This window comes from Emys orbicularis, chromosome 4 (assembly GCF_028017835.1).
Source record: "Emys orbicularis isolate rEmyOrb1 chromosome 4, rEmyOrb1.hap1, whole genome shotgun sequence".
In the NCBI taxonomy this organism is placed as follows: domain Eukaryota; kingdom Metazoa; phylum Chordata; order Testudines; family Emydidae; genus Emys; species Emys orbicularis.
Window position 1 is genome coordinate 138,470,947 of NC_088686.1, and position 22,372 is coordinate 138,493,318.

Genomic DNA, 22,372 nt, shown 5'->3' on the forward strand with positions numbered 1-22,372 from the left:
AGTAGGTCAAACCAGATGATCGTAATGGTCCCTTCTGGCCTTGGAATGGATTAATCTGTGCATTTTTAAAACAGTTAAGGGCAGCTGCTACTTAGCACTGATTGAAACATCTTCTCTTCTCTTCTAGGTCAAAACATCTGCTGTTTGCATTGTAACTCCAGTGTCAAACTATTTCATTACAACACAAACAGGAGACATTTTGATCTAAAAGAAAAGCGAAGCTGTTTCAATCCATGCTAAGTGGCAGCTGCCCTTAATAAGTTTTAAAATAAACGATATTAAAATAATATTTCTACTAGGGCTGTCAAGCGATTAAAAAAATTAATCGCGATTAAAAAAAATAATATTGATTAATCTTGCTGTTAAACAATAGAATACCATTTGTTTAAATATTTTTGGATGTTTTCTACATTTTCAAATATATTGATTTCAATTACAACACAGAATACAAAGTGTACAGCGCTCACTTTATATTTATTTTTGATTACAAATACTTGCACTGTAAAAAACAAATGAAATAGTATTTTTCAATTCACCCAATACAAGTACTGTAGTGCAATCTCTTTATCATGAAAGTTGAACTTAAAAATGTAGAATTATGTACAAAAAATAACTGCATTCAAACATAAAACAATGTAAAACTTTAGAGCCTACAAGTCCACTCAGTCCTATTTCTTGTTCAGCCAATCGCTCAGACAAACAAGTTTGTTTACATTTGCAGGAGATAATGCTGCCCGCTTCTTATTTACAATATCACCTGAAAGTGAGAACAGGTGTTCTCATGGCACTGTTGTAGCCGGCGTCACTAGTTATTTACATGCCAGATGCGCTAAAGATTCATATGTCCCTTCATGCTTCATCCACCATTCCAGAGGACATGCGTCCGTGCTGATGACGGGTTCTGATTGATAACAATCCAAAGCAGTGCGGACCGATGCATGTTCATTTTCATAATCTGAGTCAGATGCCACTAGCAGAAGGTTGATTTTCTTTTTTGGTGGTTCGGGTTCTGTAGTTTTTGCATCAGAATATTGCACTTTTAAGACTTCCGAAAGCATGTGCCACACCTTGTCCCTCTCAGATTTTGGAAGGCACTTCAGATTCTTAAACCTTGGGTTGAGTGCTGTAGCTATCTTTAGAAATCTCACATGGTACCTTCTTTGCGTTTTGTCAAATCTGCAGCAAAAGTGTTCTTAAAATGAACAACATGTGCTGGGTCATCATCTGAGACTGCTATAACATGATATATGGCAGAATGCGGGTAAAACAGAGCCAGAGACATACAGTTCTCCCCCAAGGAGTTCAGTCACAAATTTTATTAATGCATTATTTTTTTAACGAGCGTCATCAGCATGGAAGCCTGTCCTCTGGAATGGTGGCCGAAGCATGAAGGGGCATACGAATATTTAGCATATCTGGCACATAAATACTTTGTAATGCCAGCTACAAAAGTGCCATGTGAACGCCTGTTCTCACTTTCTGGTGACATTGTAAATAAGAAGCAGGCAGCAGTATCTCCCATCAATGTAAACAAACTTTAGAGACTGGGAATGGTTGGGTCATTACACTAATTGAATTTTTTTCCCCCATGTTAAGTTCTCCTCACACCTTCTATGGGTCATCTCGATTATCACTTCAAAGGTTTTTTTTCTTCTGCTGCTGATAGCTCATCTCAATCGATTGGCCTCTTACAGTTGGTATGCGTACTTCCACCTTTTCATGTTCTCTGTATGTATAAATATCTTCTGTCTGTGTGTTCCATTCTATGCAGCCGAAGAAGTGAGCTGTAGCCCACGAAAGCTTATGCTGAAATAAATTTGTTAGTCTCTAAGGTGCCACAAGTACTCCTGTTCTTTTTGCGGATACAGACTAACACGGCTGCTACTTTGAAACCTTTTTTGTCTTAGTGATTGGCTGAACAAGAAGTAGGATTGAGTGGACTTGTAGGCTCTAAAGCAGGGGTTCTCAAACTGGGGTTTGGGACCTCTCAGGGGGTCACAAGGTTATTACATGGGGGGTTGTGAGCTGTCAACCTCCATCCCAAACCCCGCTTTGCCTCCAGCATTTATAATGGTGTTAAATATATTAAAAAGTGTTCTTAATTTATAATGGGGGTCACACTCAGAAGCTTCCTATGTGAAAGGGGTCACCAGTAAAAAAGGTTTGAGAGCCACTGCTCTAAAGCAAGGGTGGCCAACCTGAGCCTGAGAAGGAGCCAGAATTTACCAATGTACATTGCCAAAGAGCCACAGTAATATGTCAGCAGCCCCCCATCAGCTCCCCCCCCCACCTCCCGCCCACCAGCAGCCCCGCCGATCAGCGCCTCCCCCTCCCTGCCCGCACCTCCCAATCAGCTGTTTCGTGGCGTGCAGGAGGCTCTGGGGGGGGGGGGAGGAACGAGGGCACGGCAGGCTCAGGGAAGGGCACGGGAAGGGGTGGAGTGGGACCAGGGCCTGTGGCAGAGCCAGGGGTAGAGCAGTGAGCACCCCCCGGGCACATTGGAAAGTTGGCGCCTGTAGCTCCAGCCCCGGAGTTGGTGCCTATACAAGGAGCCGCATATTAACCTCTGAAGAGCTGCATGTGGCTCCGGAGCCACAGGTTGGCCACCCCTGCTCTAAAGTTTTGCATTGTTTTGTTTTTGAATGCAATTATGGAACCAAAAAAATCTACATTTGTAAGTTGCATTTTCACAATAAAGAGATTGCACTCCAGTACTTGTATGAGGTGAACTCAAAAATACTATTTCTTTTATTTATCATTTTTACAGTGCAAATATCTGTAATCAACAATAATATAAAGTGAGCACTGTACACTTTGTATTCTGTGTTGTAATTGAAATCAATATATTTGAAAATGTAGAAAAACATCCACAAATATTTAACAAATTTCAAGTGGCATTCTATCGATTAACAGTGCAATTAAAACTGCGACTAATCGTGATTTTTTTATTTAATCGCATGAGTTAACTGCGATTAATTGACAGCCCTAATTTCTATTATATTATGACATGTCACAGTAATAGGGCATATTATGGGCGTACATTAATGGCAGTTGCTAGTTCGTATTGATGGAAACCTATTATGCGCTGTTACTCCTGCCATGGTATGAAATAATGTAAACATGAAAAAAGAAAGGACATCAAATTCTAAACAACATTTTGAACATTTCCAAACCTCTTTTTTTTGGCAGGAATTTTTGTCAGAATCAACACAATTTCATGACAAATTTCAGTTTTGGAGAAACTAACGAAAAACGTTTGAGGAAAATGTTCTGACCAGCTGTACGGAGGTGGCCGTCCTAGTGGTAACAGTAAGTGGCACAGGCTGGCCAGCGAAACCCCAGTGTCTGTCTGTGTGCAGCAGCCTCAATCAAAGATTCCCCATTCACTGCAGCCACTGCTGACGCCTGCCTCTGCTCTGCCCCGATCAGCAGCTCCCCTCACGGCATCACCCCATTATGCACCGTCTCCAGAAAGATGGGGTGTGACTCACCTTCAGGACTATTTCAACTGTGAACACGGAGGTGAAGACGATGTCAAAATATCCCAGAACCTGAAGATAAAAATCAGGCAGAGGTTTTGGTAACTCAGGAGACCAGATATTATTTGAACGTCCTACAACCGGGAGCTTTGGCAGACAGACGGCACACTGCCCGCTGAATGGAAACTGCACACCTGGTGCTAATAATAAATACAACAATAATACATACATGCTTTGCACTGTGACTGCTTCTTTCACGCCAGCATCTTTACGACACTAATGAATTAAGCCTCCCAGCCCCCACAGCAGTCAGGAAAGGATTATCCTTGGCAGAGCACAGCAGTCCAAGGGTTAGAGCCCGGGAGCCAGGATTCCTAGCTACTGTTCCCATCTTTGGGAGGGGAGAGTGTTCATAGAATCATAGAAGATTAGGGTTGGAAGGGACCTCAGGAGGTCATCAATTCCAACCCCCTGCTCAGAGCAGGAACAACCCCAACTAAATCATCCCAGACAGGGCTGTGTCGAGCCGGAACTTAAAAACCACTAAGGATGGAGATTCCACCACCTCCCTAGGGAACCCATTCCAGTGCTTCACCACCCTCCTAGTGAAATAGGTTTTCCTAATATCCAACCTAGACCTCTCCCACTGCAACTTGAGACCATTACTCCTTGTTCTGTCATCTGCCACCACTGAGAACAGCCGAGCTTCATCCTCTTTGGAACCCCTGTTCAGGTAGTTGAAGGCTGCTATCAAATCCCCTCTCACTCTTCTCTTCTGCAGACTAAATAAGCCCAGTTCCCTCAGCCTCTCCTCGTAAGTCATGTGCCCCAACCCCCCGATCATTTTCATTGCCCTCCGCTGGACTCTCTCCAATTTGTCCACATCCTTTTTGTAGTGGGGGGCCCAAAACTGGACACAGTACTCCAGATGTGGCCTCGCCAGTCAGTGTTCTAGTGGTTAATGCTGGCGATTTAGGGTCAGGACTCCTGGGTTCAATTCCTGGTTCTGGGAAAGGACCATGGCCTAAGGTGTCAGGATTCCTGGGTTCTTTTCCCAGCTCTGTAAGCATCTAGCTGGGTGACCTTGGGCAAGTAATTTCCCCTCTCTGGGCCTCAGTTTCCCTATGTGTAAAACGAGGTTAGTGACAGTGCTTTGGGGTCCTCAGATGAAAGGCTCTGTACATTCACAGTATTACAATCCAAGACCATTTAAAGGTGGGGAATCTGAGGCACAGAGTGATGTTAAGTGACTTGCCAGTGATCACACAGGCAGTTAGTGGCAGTGGTAGGGGCAGAAGCCAGGAGTCCTGATTCCAGTTTTTTAGAGCAGTCCCATTTTACCTCAGCTGTGTGCCCCACGCTGCTGAGGTTTCCACGGAAACCTGAGCCAGCAGTCCAGTGATCGAGGGGCCCACCAATGGCTCAGGCCCCTGCAATGGCAGGGATTTGTTTTATTGAGACATACCCAGCGGGTCCTTGCAAGTGATCTGTGCCCCAGAGGAAGGCAAAACCAGCCAGCCCCAAGATGCCAGCCGGTGTGACCTGGGGGGAAACTCCTTCCTGACCCCAAATATGGTGATCGGTTGGACCCTGAGCACGTGAGCAAGAACCAGCCAGCCGAGCGCCTGAGAGCACGAATGCTCGGTGCCACCTCTGCACCCTGCTCAACGGCCCACCTCCAGCCGTGGAGTTCTGATGAATAACTCCATCCACACTTGTGGGGTCTCCGAGTGCTTCACAGGGCAATGGACTGCTCTGCGGGCATCCCTACCGCTCCCTGCACCACAGGGGCCGAGCAGATCCCAGCGGGGAACGAATGTAACCTCACAGGGCAGCTTTATCATCCCTCTGCTACAGACTGGGATGGTGAGGCACAGAGAGGAAGTGACTTGCCCAGGGCCACAAAGTAAAGTTAGTGCCAGGCCAGGAATGAGAACCCAGAATCCCCTGCTGCAGCCCTGAAACAGGTTTCCCTTCCAGAGCCAGGAAAAGAACCAAGGACTCCTGATTCCTCATCCCCTGCACTAAACTCTCCTTGGGCACAAGGCAATAGCCTGGCAAGCAGCTCCCCTGAAGCTGCACGTTTCTGGTGGCTCAAACTGCTTTCCCCAACAGCCCATCCTGGGAACCTTGTTCCTGAAGGACACAGGCCGGATGGGATCCTCAGCCGCCAGGGAGACGCTGCTGAGCAGGATGAAGTTGGTGAACCAGGTGGCGTTGACGATTCGGTGGCACAGCACTCGGATCCTGGGGAAGGGAGAGAGGGGAGGCAGGCAGTCAAAGCATTGTCAGCTCCAAGGGGCTGAGTGACAGCCCAGGTTAGAGCTTGGGGACTGGTGCAGCTGGGGAGATCCCTGCGTGAATCTCGGGGGTGGCACCCCTCATTCTGTGTGCCCGGCATGCTTCTACCCTGGGACAGCTTGTGGGCACAGCTGGCTCCAGAGGCTGTAACAGCCCATTATAGTTAAAGGTGTTACTTTATAGCTCAGTCGGGAGGTTCCAGGTTCTATCCTCGCTGATCACTGCTGGGTTTCTGACAGATGGGAGGAGAAGCAGCACCTACTTGTTGGTTGGGCTGAAGATGAAGAAGGCACTGGCTTTGGGCATGGGTACTGCTTTCTCCTTGAGCTGCAGCTCTGCCAGGGGGCGTGGCCGAGGGCTCAGGGGGATTTCGGGCTCATCTTCCTCATCGTCACCTGTGGAGCAGCCAGAGGGAGGGAAACATAGTCAGTCACTTTGAGCTCGCATGTTGGGGTCATTCACTTAGCAGCAGCCAAAAAAAAAAAAAAAAAAACTTAGCAGAAGCTGAAACTTAGAGGTAGAGAAGGATCACTTGGCCCCTCTCCATCCTGGGCAGCCAATGAGGGATTGTTTCCTTAACCATCCGGAGTTGGGGATGATGAGACCCCCGTGGTCCAACTGCAGGATGAGTCAGCAGAACAGCTCTGACCCTCCATGCAGGGATCAGGAACCTGACATCTGGCCATGTTTCCTTTTATGCTGGGCAGAGAGATTGTGGCCACCACAGTTAGATGAAGGGCTGTGGCTCCCCTCGCACCCCACAGCCCCTGGGGGTACTCACACTCCCGCTGTGGAGCAAGATGCTGCTTGCCATTAGAGACCCATAGGACAAAACCCTGGGGTATCCCCCGACGTCCTGACTTCAAATCCTCCTGGCCAAACCCAGCTCCCATTGTTCTCAGTGTGTGTGCGGGGATCCCCCATTTTATGTCTCCTAGTGCGCTCCCTAGTGGCCAGCAGGACTCACCCGTCAGTGAGGCAAGTAACACCCCACAAGCAATGGAAGAGGCATGTGCAGAGTCTGGTATCCTCCCCAGAGAGACGTAGAACTCCCTGATCACGCCCCTACCCTCATACACAGACCAAGTGCTGCAGAGAACTGCACAGAGTTTATTCCAGCTCGGCGTCTGCTGGAAACAAACCATGTGGCTTTCTGCATCGTAATAAGCCACTAGCTGAGCTGCACTCTTGGGACCAGAGCCCTCCAATGGGATTTCTCTCTGCAAGCCACCCCAACCCTTTCCATCGCTCCCTCAATCTCTCCGGCTGGAGGCAAGGATCAAGCCAGAGCCTTACCTGGGAAGTCAGCAGAAGGGTAGGGGTTTTTGATCTCATTCACGTTTGATTCAAACTCGTCCACTTTTAACTGAGAAGGAGAGAGAGAGGCGACTAGCTGAGCATCCCAGAAACACCACCCATGGCACTGCCAGGGCTCTGCGTGCCAGCCTTCCCCAGGCCAGCGGGACAATGCTGCAGGCGAGAGGCAGGGAGAGCTCCCCCGATCTCCCATTGGGGCAGGAGCCATCTGTTTGTTCTGTGTTTGTACAGTGCCTGGCACAATGGGGCTCTGACCCACGATGGAGGCTCCTAGGCAGAGGCGGATTAAGGTTCCCTGGGGCCTTGGGCCAGAGCAAGTGGGGGGCCCCTCCCCACCCCTTCCGCCTGTGGCCCCACCCACAGCCCCACCCCTTTCTGCCCCTTCCCCTGGGGCCCGCCCCTGTTCCACCCAGGGTCCTCCTCATTCTGCCCCCCCACTGCAGCCCCACAACCCCTTTTGCTCCTTTCTGCCCCCCCCACTGCGCCCCAAGACCAAGAAGCTCTGTCCCGTGCCACGGCAGGGTGTGAGAGCTCCTTCAGTCCCAGGATCTGGATGCTGAGGCTTCCCCCGCCACCCCCGTGCTTCTCTGTGGGACCAGGGTCTGGCTGCTGTGGAGGGGGCTTCCCCTGCCCAACACTTCTGCCACGGAACAGGGTCAGTGCGTGGGGGCTTTCCAGCCTCACCCGCCCGGCGGCCGCAGCTCCAGGCTTTCGCTGCCGCCGGCAGATTTTTTCCGGGGGCCCCCCAGTTGGCTGGGGCCCCGGGCCCAGTGACTAATCTGCCACTGCTCCTAGGCGCTACCATAATAGAAATAATTAATAATAAACAACACGAGGCAGGGGAGCCAGGATCACTGGCCAGTTGGACAAGGGCCTCTGATGGGCCCTACATGTGTGTGTGTCTGTGAACACGTGTGTGTAGAAAGATCTTGAGTGGAAACTCCACCGAGACAGTCCTTTGATACAGGACCTTTGATCCTGGGCCTGTACCCACTGAGTCCCACTCCCCGTCCCCCCGCCACGCGTTTTGGGGGGGGGGCAGGAAAAGCAGGCTCGCTCGTCAGAGGAATGATCCGGGCCTACAGGGCATACAGAATGGATGTCTTGCTACAAGACTCTGGAGATGCGTCTGCTGAAGCTCAGGATTTTGTCCCCAGTCATTCGGTGGGCCCTGGGGAAATCTCCCTCCCTCCCCCCATGGCCATCCACCTTTCATGCACGACAGGACAAATAATGGGAAGACATTACTGCTCGGTACCGTACTCCTCAACTGCCGGGGAAAGTTCCCCTAGACATTTGTTCAGACGAGCTCAGAGGGGTCGCGGCACTGACCTTGGCTGTGGTGGGGATTCCTTCAGCCTTGGCTTTCTGTCCAGCTTCTTGGCCAGCAGGAGCTGTTCCTCCTCAGATTTCTCTGGGTAACTTCTGGACGGGGGAACCGAAAAGGAGAGGTGAGGAGTGAGGCCATGGCAGAGACGCAATGAATGCTGCTGAGATGATGCCCAAGACCAGCAGCTCACACTGATTTGCAAGCCCTGGGCCCTTGGGGGTTCCCGCTTTTAAGCAGCAGAGAGCAGCACCGACCTGGACATTTTCCTCCGCTTCTTCTCCTCGGCTTTGGCTTTCTGGGCCAACGTCAGGCTCTCGGCCTCGGCCAGATTGTCCACAGCGATGGCCAGGAAGACATTGAGCAGGATATCTGAGAGGGGGTGGGGCTAAGGAGCTTAGGGAGCATGCTCATATGTAAGGAATGAGTCCCTTCCATGGCCCAGGCTTAGCGAGAGCCTGTGTGGTGACACTAAGCAATGTACGCAGGCAGCTGGGGAGAACCCCAGGTTCAGCAACGAGCCCTCTGTGTACCCATGACAGCTGCCTCTTGGCTGTCACCAGTGAATCTCTGTTGGTGTTCAGTGGGATCCAAAGCCATGAGACCAAGAGAGCTACCCAACTGATTTTTTCATCCCTTTTAACCCCCACTCCTGTTTCACCATTTCCCTCACTCCTGGTACTATGATGTCTGAACATACCATACCCAGCCCCATAGCCCTTCCCCGATGTGTACTTGAACCTAGATGTGACTGTGCTGGATAAGACAAGAAAACGCCCAGCTGTTACTCCCCAACTGACTAGAAAGAGGATACAGTTCCCGCAGACAAGGAGGAGGATGAAGTAAATGCATACCAGCACACCGGGGAAGGAGGGCCCTTTATAAGCCACGATCCCATTGTACATGATTGAATTCCAGTCTTCTCCGGTCAGGATCTGGGAGACGGGGTGAGTGAAAGAACAGGTCAGGTAGAACCATTCCACTGGACCAGAAAGAACAGAACCCAGGAGTCCTGACTGCTTGTTCCCTGCTCTAACCACTAAGTCACACTGTCCCCCAGAGCCCAGGTATCCTGACTTCAGCCCCTCCTCTATGCGTTAGACCAGCGGGATTGATGCCCGCTGCACCCCATGCCCCGTACCTGGAAGACACTGATGAGCGCCTGGGGGAAGTTATCGAAGGTGCTGCGCTGCACCTCCATGTCTTCAAAGTCGAACTTCCCGCCGAAGAGCTGCATCCCCAGCAGGGAGAAGATGATGATGAAGAGGAAGAGGAGGAGGAGCAGGGAGGCGATGGAGCGGACCGAGTTTAGCAGGGATGCCACCAGGTTGCTCAGAGAGGTCCAGTACCTAGCGTGAGGAGAGGCACACAGGCTACTTACGTCGAGGGGCGCCGCTGGGGCGCACAAGCAGAAATGGGGGCAGGGTGATGAGGGGAATGCCCTGCTCAGTTCGAGGGGGACACTCCATCATCTCATCTCCACTTGGCCAAATGTCTCCCGTGTGGTCCTGGGACCAGGTGTTAGACAGGAGATGATAAGAATAATGCCTAGCTCTTCTGTGGAGCTTTTCATCAGTAGATCTCAAAGTGCTTTGCAAAGGAGGCCAGGTTCCTTGTCCCCATCTCACAAGTGGGGAAACTGAGGCACTGGGCAGGGTCATGACTTGCCCCAGGTCCCCCAGCAGGCCAGTGGCAGAGCTGGGAGTAGAAGCCAGGTCTCCTGATTCCCATTCAAGTGTGCTCTCCATTAGGAAACACATCCTAGTACTCAGTTCCTGGCTTCGCCACAGATGTCTTGTGCAACCATGGGCCTGGCACTTAGCCCCTCCGTGCCTCCGTTCCCCATGCATGAAACAGGAATAAGGATGCTGCCCTGCCGCACAGGGGGCGTGAGGAGGAATCCGTTGCTCTGATGTTATGGTGATGAGGGCAGATAAGTACCTATCTAGATAGATCTGGGGAGCCAGGTGAACCCCATGCCCAGCTTCCCCCCATTTTCATTATTGCCACCAAATATCCCAACCTAGGGAAGTGAGGTTCATGAATCCGGTGGCATTCTCAGCTCCCAGCTCTGTTGTGTCTCCGGGACCCCTCTGGCAGAGCGGGTTCCTGCTCCTGCTCCGGGTAGCTGGGAGGAGCCTCGCTGGGTCCCAAAGGACAGGCTGAGCTGCTGGTTTGTCTCGTGGCAGGAGGGCTCAGACCCTGCACTCTCCACGCCCTCCTTCCAGCAGGGCCGCAGGTAACTACTCAGAGTGTGGTTTGCCCCACCACGCACAGGACAGCCTGATCAGCTGGGGGCTGATAGCGGTGAGCCAGTGTCAGATTAGAGCCCCAGAGTTCTGTGTCCCAGCCCCCCACCTCCCCTGCTCTGATCCACTAGACCCCCCTCCCCTCCCCTCCCAGAGCCAGGGAGAGAACCCAGGAGTCCTGGCTCCCCGCCCCCTGCTTTGACCCACAAGACCCCACTCCCCTCCCAGAGCTGGGAACAGAACCCAGGAGTCCTGACTCCCAGCCTCCCTGCTCTAACCACTAGACCCCACCCCCCTCGTGTGGCTGGGATAGAACCCAGGAGTCCTGACTCCTAAGCCCTTGCTCTAACCACTAGACCCCACTCCCCTCCCAGAGTTGTAAACAGACACTAGGTATCCTGACCCTGGCCACACAGAGGCCAGAGAACTCACCAGTTCCCCTTCCTCAGCCTCTGGCAGCTCATAGTTGTAGTCATGCCTGAGGCCTCAGAAGGGGTAAGGACAGCCCAGCCTCCCAGTGCAAGCCCCCCTGCCCGTACTGCCTGACCCCAGGCCCTGAGGAGAGGTGCCCCCACCTGGTTATCTTGAAGATCCTCAGCAGGCGAATGCACCGCAGGACGGAGATGCCCAGGGGTGACATGACGTTGATCTCCACCAGGATAATCTCCAGGATGCCGACGCACACCACGAAGCAGTCGAAGCGGTTGAAGAGGGACATGAAGTACTGGCGCAGGCCCAGCGCATACATCTTCAGCAGCATCTCGGCCGCAAAGAGCGCCAGCAGCACCCGGTTGGCGCTGTCTGCAAGCAGCGAACCCAGCCAGTCAGCGCTCTGGACTGAGGCGGCAGATCCCCCGATGGCCACTAGCAGCTGCTCATGAGACCACATCCTCCTCCGCCCTCTCACTACACCCCCTGCTGCCTCCCTCTCCCCCAGCCTACGATCCTGGGGCAGCGCAGCAGGGAGGAAGAGGAGCCTGACTCACACTTACCTGCCCAGCTCCTAGCCCTGAGCAGCAGCAGCAGAACGCTCCCTTCCCCACCCCAGCAAGAGGTGGGTCTGTGCGCAGGAGGGGAAACACAAGACCGGGAGGAAACTACATGTGCACAAAGGCACGGGGGTGTGCGTGCACTTTTGCGTGTGTGTGTGGAGCGCAGGCGCATGCACGTGTGTGCGTTGGTGTGTGTGTGTGTCTATGTGGGTGTTCACGTGTGGGCAGGCGTGTGCGCACGCACGCCCGTGGATGCACTGAACCGGCAGCGGATCCCCAGCCCCGGGCCGCCCTGCTCACCTTGCACACGGGTCAGCCACTCGGGCTGCCAGTGATGCTCGGAGGCGATTGACAGGGTGTTCAGCGAGATGAGCAGGATCACCAGCCAATAGAAAAACTTGGACTTCACCACCTCGCAGCACTTCCTGCGGAACAGGCGGTTCCATCGCCTCCACTGCTGGCTAGAGAGATGGGCCAAGAGGGGTGACTTCAGGGCTCCCTGCCCCCCCAGCACCCAGCCCCAGAGGGCAGAGTCACTGCAAAGCGCCCTGCCCACCAGCTCCTATGGACCCACGCAAACGCATAGGAGAGGGGTTCTGCAGGCAGGGATACCGCTTTGCCCCTCTCTACCACCTTTCCTCCATCCCAAACTATTATCAGCATGGGGTCAAAGTCCCCACTCAATCACCACGACGCCAAATGGGGATGCACCAGGATAACAAAGGAGACACTGGTGTGTTAGTGAACAACTTGTTTCAAAGCCCTGGGGAAGTGTGCTTCATTTATCCCCATTTTACAGATGGTGAAACTAAGGCACTTGCCCAAGGAATAGAACCCAGGTGTCCGGGCTGCTCGCCCAGCGCAGGATCCATGAGATGCCTTCCCTTCCGCATGGTGGCCGGTTCTGTGCATGCTCTGGAGAGGACACTGCCCCTTAAAGAGTGCACTGGCCTCACCTGTTCATCAGTCGGAATGACCTTGGATTTCCTGACACCACTCATGCAGTTCCCGGAGCCCTGGGGTGTGCTGGGTAGGAGGAGGGATAGTGGAGAGGAGCTTGACGCATGGTCCCCCAAAAGAAGAGGAGGGATACCACCTGAACTAGCCTTTTTCCAGAGCCGGACATAGCAAAATCCACCTTTGCGTGGGCTGCACTGAACATGGTGTATCCCCCCACCCCCCAACAAAACTACCAGCTCTTCCGATAGGGGCTCTCACAACAGGATTGATTCCAAGAGCAGGAGAGTCAGGATCAGGCAGGAGAGAGAGAGACTGTGTGTGTGTGTGTGTACTCACAAGAAGAGAATCCATTTGTTCATGCCCTCAATTTCATACAGGCTCTCGGTCTCTGAACCCCCTTCCTCTGATGGCAGCATCCCTATGAAAGAGAGAGATCTTCAGTGAGCTGGGGACCCCCTCAAGAGACACATGGGGACGTCGGCAATGGATTCCCACCGGGGAGGGAAGGGGAACTCTAAGGGTATGTCCACACTGCAATCGGAGGTGTGATCGCAGCTTGTGCAGATGCACCCGAGCAAACTTTAATCTCGCTAGCTCCGATACTGGAGCGGTGAAATCGGCGCATAATCACTCACGGGGCTATTGCGGCGTCACCCACTCTGGTGACCGAGCTGGCTAGGTGAAAGTGATTGCAGTGTAGGTATACCCTGAGAAGCACATCTGCAAAGGAAGGGTTCCCATCTAATAACTCCCTAAGAGACACAAACCTCCTCAAGAGACACGTCCACGCTCAAGAGAACAAGTTTGGGAAGGAGGTTTTTTTTGGCATCGTAATGTGCGAAGAAATGGAGCGATACTAGACACCACGGGAGTGTAACCGGTGGCAATAGAGAGCAGGGGACCAGCGATGGCGTTCAGAATTGTGATCATTACATATAGCTCCACAGCTGTGTAAAATGCCCCACAGAGTAAACAAAGAGCCAAGGGATTATATCCAAGCACATAGCATCCCAGGGAGGTAATGGGGAAGGGGGCCAATAACTCTCTTCTATAGCAACTTCCACTTCAGGTTCTCAAAAATCCTTAGCATATGTGACTAATTTCAGCCCAAAATGGGCAAGTGTTAGTACATCCCACTACACATGGGGAAACAGAGGCACGGATTGGTGAAGTGACTTGCCCGAGGTCACCCAGTAAGTCAGTGGCAGAGCCAGGAACAGCCTACAGACTTCCCAAGACCTTGGCCTGTCCTATGCCATAAGACTGTCTTTCCTCTCCAAAAACTCTTCATCTCTGGCGGGTCTGAAGCAGCTTCTAATCCTTGAACCTGGATAATGTCAAGGGAGGGGCAGCATCCCTCAATGAGTAAACTAGGAGCAAGTGCACACCTTCCCCCGGCCTCCCACCCCGCTCATCCCACAGACACCCGCCCCCCCCCGCCCCCCCGGTGGAGGATTTAACCATTCTCCAGAAGCGAGAGGGAAGCCAGGCCTGGGCGTGTCCTGCCTGGCTTTGCCCAGGTGAGGATGGTACCTTCTCCCCTGGCCCGGTGGCTGTCCATGACTTCGGCATGGGTGATCCAGTCCATGTAGTCCTTCAGATCCTCCTCCAGCTGCTGCTTCTCCCGCAGCTTCTGGAACGTGCCCCGTGACTTGGCCTTCTCACGCTCCTTGGTGAACTCCCTGGAACAAACCCAGACGGTTGGCATGAGACCAATGGAGAGGGGGCTCTGAGGGCAGCTTCAATCCAGACCTTGCTCAAGGGACACACTCATCAAGTGTGTGCCATGTCCTATTCTAGTGGCTAGTCCCCAGAGAGGATAAGAGCCTACTACTGCTGCCAGCTGGTGGAATTACTCCTTTAACTCAACTGAAGACTGAGAATGGATCAGTCCTGCCTTTTACCTTTGTTATATAATACAAAATTGCGGGGGGGGAGAGGGAGGAATACAGACCTAATAACAGGAAATGCTTCCTTATTCCTCATTTTTTTATCATCCTGTGGAACTCCTTGCCACAGCACACCACAGAACCAACTACTACAGCTAGATTGTAAAGAGGGCAGGTTAACATTAGGAGCACTAATGGCTGTCCCCACTGCTGCTGTTGAGGCACACAGGAGTATCCGATACTGGAAAGCCTTGAGGAAATCATAACAGAGTGTCAGAGCTAAAGGGGAAGCTCACACAGCTGGAGGGTGCAGAGAGATTGCCAGCTGTGCCCACTTTCCCATCTGTCAAGGGGGAAAAACATCGGGCTTGGCCTTTTTTTGCTCCCTTCTGAGGGATAAAGCAGGCCTGGAAAGGACGGGTGGGTTTGTTTTCAGTGGTATTTTACCCGTTTGCTTTAATTCATGTCTTGGCTATGCTGGAAGACTCGAGGACTAGTAAGATTGTGACACTGCAGGGACCAAGGAAGTGACACCTTGTTAACTGAGAAGGGAAGGGAATTTTACAGGGACTATTTAAAACTGCTGTTGGGGCAGGGACTGTCTTTTTGTTCTGTGTTTGCACAGCACCTAGCACCATGGGGTCCTGGGCCAGGATGGGGGCTGCTAGGTGCTACCACAATACAACTGAATAATTACAATGTGTTCATTGTCTGGTTTTGTTAAGGCTGGGGAGAAAAGCTCTCTGTGTTAAGAATTCCGCCATCCTGTCCCTTCAATTAAGGGCTGAGAGCGCCCCTGCCCCACATTCCTGAGTTATCCAAAGAGCTCTCCAAGAGAAAAGGGAAGACAAGGCTTGATAGCCTTGGTAGCCAAGGTACCAAGGAAGAAGGGAAGAAAAAGGTTAAAAACCCCCTTCAGACTTTCTGTTCATATCCCCAAACTCAATAAGGGCCCGGCCCGGCCCCTCCCTCGGGGCAGACCCCTGCTGGGACAGAGAGAAAGGAGAGCGGCACCATGCAGCCCACACGCCTTACCCGCTGAGCACGCCCAGCACCAGGTTGAGAATGAAGAAAGAGCCCAGCAGAATGAGGCTGATGAAATAGATCCAGGGCCACTCGTTCCCGAGGGCGTCGTTCACCTGAGCAGGACAGAGGCAGATGAAGATCCAGGGGGAGAACCAAATCCACCTGGCTCAGGTAAGCCCATTACTGGAGTAGCTGAGCACCTCACAGTCTTTACGCATGGGGAACTGAGACACAGAACGACTAAGAGACTTGCCCACGGTCACAATGGGAGTCTGTGGCAGAGCAGGGAATTGAACCTGGGTCTCCCAGGTTTCAGACTTGTCCCTATTCATTGACCAGCCTTCCTCCCAGGAACCCAGTGGTTAGGGCACTAGTTTAAGGCTTTGAAGACCCAACTCCCTACTCTGCCACAGACTCCTTGTGTGACCTAGAGCAAGTCACTTAGCCTCTGGGCCTCAGCTCCCCATCTGTGCAATGGGGATAATAGCACTGTCCTGCCTGCCTCCCGGGGGGGGAGGTATAACGACGGTGAAATGCTTTAAGATCTAATGGTGAAAAGCACTGTATAAGAGCTAGGTGGTGTTATTATTAAAAGCCACCAGATACAATATCAGACACTGGCCCAGCAACCTGTGTCTCAAGCTGCCCTCAGCCCACACTCCTGGGAACAAAGGATACCCAGAAGGGTAACACACCAAGCGCTTTCCAGAGGCAGAGGCGGGACTGGAACTCAGCTCTGCAATTCCCAGCCTGTCCCTGAGCCGTCACACCATCCTTCCTCCCCTACCATTCTTCGTGGCTTGGAGGGCAAGTTTATGGTCGCATAAGCATACCTGAGCTCCAGAGCTGAGGAGCCGTCCGAGGACTCGCTCCCACCAGGCTCCTGTCTTTTAAGGCAAGGGTAGGGTTCGTTTGAGAGTCTCAGCGGTACTTGGACAGGGACTCTCTTGGCTAGGCAGGGTTCAAACACTCTGCTGCACTGGCGGGTGCCACTTTCTCCCTGGGAGCTCATTGCTCAGTGGATGCATCATCCAATAGCTGCAGAGTCTGCGGGGCTCGCTGCCCCGGAAGGATTCCCACCCTTTGGGAAGCCTGGCCAGCCCAACCCGCTTAGTACCATGTTCTTGTTCAAAGAGCGTGCCGGCGTCTCCTCCCTCGCAGCCAGCGGGCTCAGGCCTGCACCTACCCAGTAGAGGACTTCCGTCCATCCCTCCATGGTGATGCACTGGTACACGGTCAGCACGGCGAAGCCAAAATGATCAAAATGGGTGATACCGTTCCGTTGTTGGGCCCCGGCCACCCGCTCCTGCACTCAGTGCCGTTGAGGGTGCAGTGATACCCGTGGCCGGTGCTGGTGCATGGGGATGGCTTCTCCATTTCCCCTTTGGCAATGATATCTGAGGGTGAAACCGAAGCACAGAAGTCAGGCTGAGCAGAGGAGAAGGACAACTACACTCCTGCTGCTGCTTGTGCCTTAGCCCCCGGCCCCACCCAGAGGAGGGCTCTGGTGCAGTGCAATATACCTCCTAGCCACACCATATAGCCATATAACGCCCCCAGCCATGCCATAACCCTCCCAGCCATGCCATATAGCCATATAATGCCCCCAGCCATGCCATACACTTCCCAGCCATGCCATATAGCCATATAATGCCCCCAGCCATGCCATAACCCTCCCAGCCATACCATATAGCCATATAATGCCCCCAGCCATGCCATAACCCTCCCAGCCACACCATATAACCATATAACGCCCCCAGCCATGCCATAACCCTCCCAGCCACACCATATAGCCATATAATGCCCCCAGATATGCCATACATCTCCCAGCCATGCCATACAGCCATATAACACCCCCAGATATGCCATATACCTCTCCATCATGCCATATAGCCTTATAATGCCCCCAACCATGCCATACACTTCCCAGCCATGCCATACAGCCATATAACGCCCCCAGATATGCCATACACATCTCAGTCATGCCATATAGCCTTATAATGCCCCCAATCATGCCATACACCTCCCAGCCATGCCATGTAGTCATATAACGCCCCCAGATATGGCATACACCTCCCAGCCACGTCATATGGTTATATGGCTATATGGTGTGGCTGGGAGGGTTATGGCATGGCCCCCCGGCTGGTGGGAGGGTCGCCCACGTTCCAGACCTGTCCCGATGTAGTAGCAGGTCTTGTGCAACTTTCCCTTGAACAGCTCCTGCCCGACGATGGCGTAGATGATGATCATGAAGAGGACCAGCAGGGCGATGTGGAGCAGGGGCACCATGGCCTTGATGATGGAGTTCAGGACCACCTGCAGGCCTGCAGCCGAGAGAGAGAGAGAGAGAAGGGTAACATGTCACACCCCCTCCCCTCCTAACTGGCAGCACGGCTCTCACAGACACATTGAACTGCTTCACCACCCCAGCACATGGCAGGGAAGAGAGGGAGGGACCTGGGCCCAGCTCTCACGGGTGTCAACCACTAGGCCATCCTTCCTCCCTAGCATGTGTCCCTACATGTCCCAGGAGGGGTGTGTGTGAGAAGGAAAGCCCTGGTGACTGAAATCTCTCAATCCCATTACAGGCAGCAGCAGCTCCAGGCCCCCTCACACTGCCCCAGAGGGATTGGGGAAGGCTGAGTCCCCGCAGTCCATCTCCTTGGGAGATGGTCTCAGGATGGGGGCATCTGGCTCCTAGAAACTGGGGTGACCCCCACCAGCTCCTTTCACAACAGGCTATGGTGGGATTGGCGCATGCTGGGTCTTGGTGGGTTATGTCTCCGCGAGGGGCACTAGCACTGGGACTATCTAGTTCAGGGGTGGCCAACCTGTGGCTCCGGAGCCACATGCGGCTCTTCAGAAGTTAACATGCAGCTCCTTGTATAGGCACCGACTCTGGGACTGGAGCTACAGGCGCCAACTTTCCAGTGTGCCGGGGGGTGCTCACTGCTCAACCCCTGGCTCTGCCATAGGCCCTGCCCCCACTTCACCCCTTCCTGCCCCCTCCCCTGAGCCTGCCGTGCCCTCGCTCTTCCCCCTCCCACCCAGACAGGGCCGGCTCCAGGCACCAGCTTGTCAAGCAGGTGCTTGGGGCGGCCACTCCAGAGAGGGGCGGCACGTCCAGCTATTCGGCGGCAATTCGGCAGACGGTCCCTCATTCCGGCTCGGAGCGAAGGACCTCCCGCCAAATTGCCGCCACAGATCGCGATCGCGGCTTTTTTTTTTTTTTGTTTGGCTGCTTGGGGCGGCCAAAACCCTGGAGCCAGCCCTGCCCCCAGAGCCTCCTGCACGCCACGAAACAGCTGATCGGGAGGTGCGGGGAGGTAGGGGGAGATGCTGATCAGCGGGGCTGTCAAGAGGGTGGGAGGCTCTGGGAGCGGGGGGGAGGGAGCTGATTGGGGGCTGCTGACGTATTACTGTGGCTCTTTGGCAATGTACATTGGTCAATACTGGCTCCTTCTCAGACTCAGGTTGGCCACCCCTGATCTAGACTTTGCTGATCGGTTGGAATTCCGCTGAGGCCCAGCTGGGGGCTGGCCACAGACCCGTGCGAAGGGGAAGCCTACTGCAGCTGCTGTGACCCTAGCCTCCCGCCAGCGAGCCGCCTGCCGTCCGGGCAGCTTTCACCCACTTGGCACTCCCGACACCAGGCGCAGGGGTCTCAGCACGCGGAAGGCTCGCAGGGCTTTGATGTTAAAGCCGTCCTTCCCCGACGGCAGTATGCCCTGCATCACGTTGATCTGCTCCACAACCACCGTGACCAGCCTGCCAGAGCGGGTGAGGAAGGGAATGGGACAGGGAAGAGAGGGGAAAGGGGAGGAGGGGGGCGAGAGAAGGAACGTGGAGGGGGAGGGAAAGGGGGGAAGGAGACAGGGAAAAAAAAATCCAAGCAAGGAAAGTCAATCTCACCCTGTACAGGCCGCACCAGGGAAGTTCACACCAGAGCCCCTGCCAGCACAGCTAAACCATAACCTCATCTCAGACCGGTTCAGTGCGGCTTTTTTTCTGTTTTTCGGCATGGCCAGTGAATCGAAAGATCGGTTATTCTCCCAGCTCTGATTTCAAGCCAGCCCGTGTGCAGAACCTGTAGGTCTCGAAGGAGGACTTAAAAGTGGAGAGGGCATGCGGGCGAGCTCAGGGGAGTCATCTCAGGCAGAGGGGCGCCGTGTGGGAAAAGGCAAGTGAACCTCCTCCAAGGGGAGTCACTAGAAACGCTCCCACCGGCTTCAGTGAGCTTTGGCTCCAACTCCAGGTGTCGGGCCTGGTCACGCTCTCCCTACCGTGGTCTCACAACCCGCCCCAAGAACAAACAGGACATTTTCTAAGAAACCTTCTGCCCACCCCACCAAACCAGCTCTCCTTTACCCCAAAGAGACAATGGCGAAGTCCAGCACGTTCCAGCCGTTTCGGAGGTAGGCATCCGTGTGAAGTAGAAACCCATAGGCGATGATCTTGAGTGTGGCTTCAATGGTAAAGATGATCAGGAAGACGTATTCTATCTTCTCCTATGAGAGACAAAGGGCAGGAGGGAACCAGGAGTGAGGTGGGTAACAGACCAGCGATGCCTAGTGAGGGGGAACGACCCAGCAGCCCTGGGACCCCCCACAGCAGTCATGCAGCAAAGTGCAGCTTCTGATTTTATAGTGGGTGACCGGATTTCAGGGGGGTCTGGAGCCTGTCTGGCATTGACGCAAGAAGCTACAGCCCTCTTGCGAAGTTTGGTCCTGCTGGAAGCTGGCTGAGCCAGCACTGGCTCCGTTCCCTCCTCCCATCCTGTGAAAAACATGGACAGGGCAGGACCTCTGCTCTTTTCCCCTCCAGCACCTGGCCTGGAAAGGGACAGAGGGAGCCATCCCTAACCCCCCAGCCTGGGAAAGGGGAGATGAGAGGGGACCCCACTACAACCCCCAGGCCTGGGAAAGGGGGGTGAGGAAACCTAGGAGGAGCAGAGGTGAGGCTCCGGGGGCTGGATTGAGGGGTTGGGGACTGATGGGGGGCCTGAACTGATGGGGGGATGGGGAGGCTGCGAAAGAGAAGACTATTTAAAATTAAAAATGATTTATGTTTAGTTATTTGGACAATTATTAATTAAAAACCAAATTATTCATTGTAATTACTGGATCGTGTACATATGTATGTAGTTATCAAAATTATACAACAACAGAAGACGGTCGAAATGCTTTGAATGTGACTGAATTGATTATTTTAAAAAAAAATCATATTCAGGGATTATGACTGTAACTACTGCACTGAGCTAAGGAAAGCTCTGAAAGGGGCTTGCTGTTGTAAAGATCTTCTTACGTGTCAAGATCTTTACAGCTCACCTCATTATTCAAAAATCGTTGGAAAACGTGCTGCACAGAGAGAATGCTTTGTGTTTCTCAGCTGTTCATTGCTCATTTGCCGGCTCCATGTTATAGGCCTTGTTCAGTCTATTTCTAAATGTGTGTGAATTAGGTTTTTCTATCATATTGTAACTTTGTCACACGACAGAGCTCTCCACTGAGTACTTAGGGTTATACCTGTGTACAAGAACTTCCCATACATCCTCCCCTTTTTCCAACCAGCATGGATGCCTTCCCTCTACGATAGCTCTCCATTTTGGAATGGATACTTTTGAGGGGCTCCATCCTCATAAGGAGATACCATTACCAGAAGCACGACTATTATATTGAAATGAATCTCTTGGTACTGAGGACTAGCCCAAATACAACATCTTCTGCATCTTCTCCTTTTGAATTCTCCTGAAGTATGTCTGTCTACTTGCAGCTTCCATTCAAGCAGCCAGAGAGAGGCACGTGTTCATTAAAGGTTGACTTGTCAACCGGACATTATCTCTCTCTCTCTCTCTCTCTCTCTCTCTCTCTCTCACATACACACACACACACACACACACAAGCAGAGGAGAGTTCGAAAGGCAAAAGACAGATTGAAAAACAGAGTTTGATTTTTTTTTTTAAATGTCACTGGTTGTGGGGCCAATCACATGATTTTAGAGGATGTGAGTCATGGTCCTGCTTTGAGCAGGGGGTTGGACTAGATGACCTCCTGAGGTCTCCTCCAACCCTGATCTTCTATGATTCTTGATCTCTTGAGGTTGGCAATACTGCTATTGGGTGAGAATCTCTAATTCACGTATCCCCTGTTGTTAAGAGGGAAAATGGAGCAAACCAGTTTAATACTCTTTGAGAGAAGCCCCCCACTCTCTCACTAAGTGGCTTGCTGATCTGCATGTGATTTGCATCCATAGCCTCCCAATAACTCTGTACCCAGCTAGCATTCCTTCCACAGCCAACTCCCAGGTCACCTCCACACCTGCTGCTCCTGCTCACGCACAGCCTCTTACTCCTTGGGGGAATTCTGCGCTGCCACACAATGCAAAATTTTGCAGAATTCCCTGTTGCCACTGCAGAATTTCTAACTGCCACTAGGGGCCGCTGGACTCTGCAGAGTGGAGCACTTTGATCCTCATTCTCCCAGGGACGGAGAGGGCCTTGGAGATGCAGCCAGCTCTGGCAAAGGCTGAGGAAGGACAGGGCTGCACCACACCATGTCCCCCGGTGGGACAGTAAAGAAGCTGGGGGGAGTAAAGGCTCTGGGGGTGCTGGTGTCTGTGCCGGGGGCTGCCCCGCGACTGGGCTCTGGGGGGAGGGGGCGTTGGTCTCTGGGCCAGGGGGTGCAGTGTGGCTTGGCTCTGGGGGGATGGGAGTGCAGGTGTCTGGGCTCTGGGGGGGCCCCACACAACTCCTTCCAGCACCCCTCAACTGGAACTGGGTCATCATAGGGGTTTCTTTAATTCTCTACTCCTGGGAGAATCTTTTTTGCTGTT

The 22,372-nt window shown here is 53.0% G+C and overlaps 1 pseudogene; it reads right to left on the reverse strand.

The window, feature by feature from the left end:
* Positions 1-21,173, reverse strand: part of LOC135877886 (voltage-dependent L-type calcium channel subunit alpha-1S-like) — a 74,483-nt pseudogene extending 53,310 nt beyond the window's left edge.
* Positions 21,174-22,372: the final 1,199 nt, after the last annotated feature.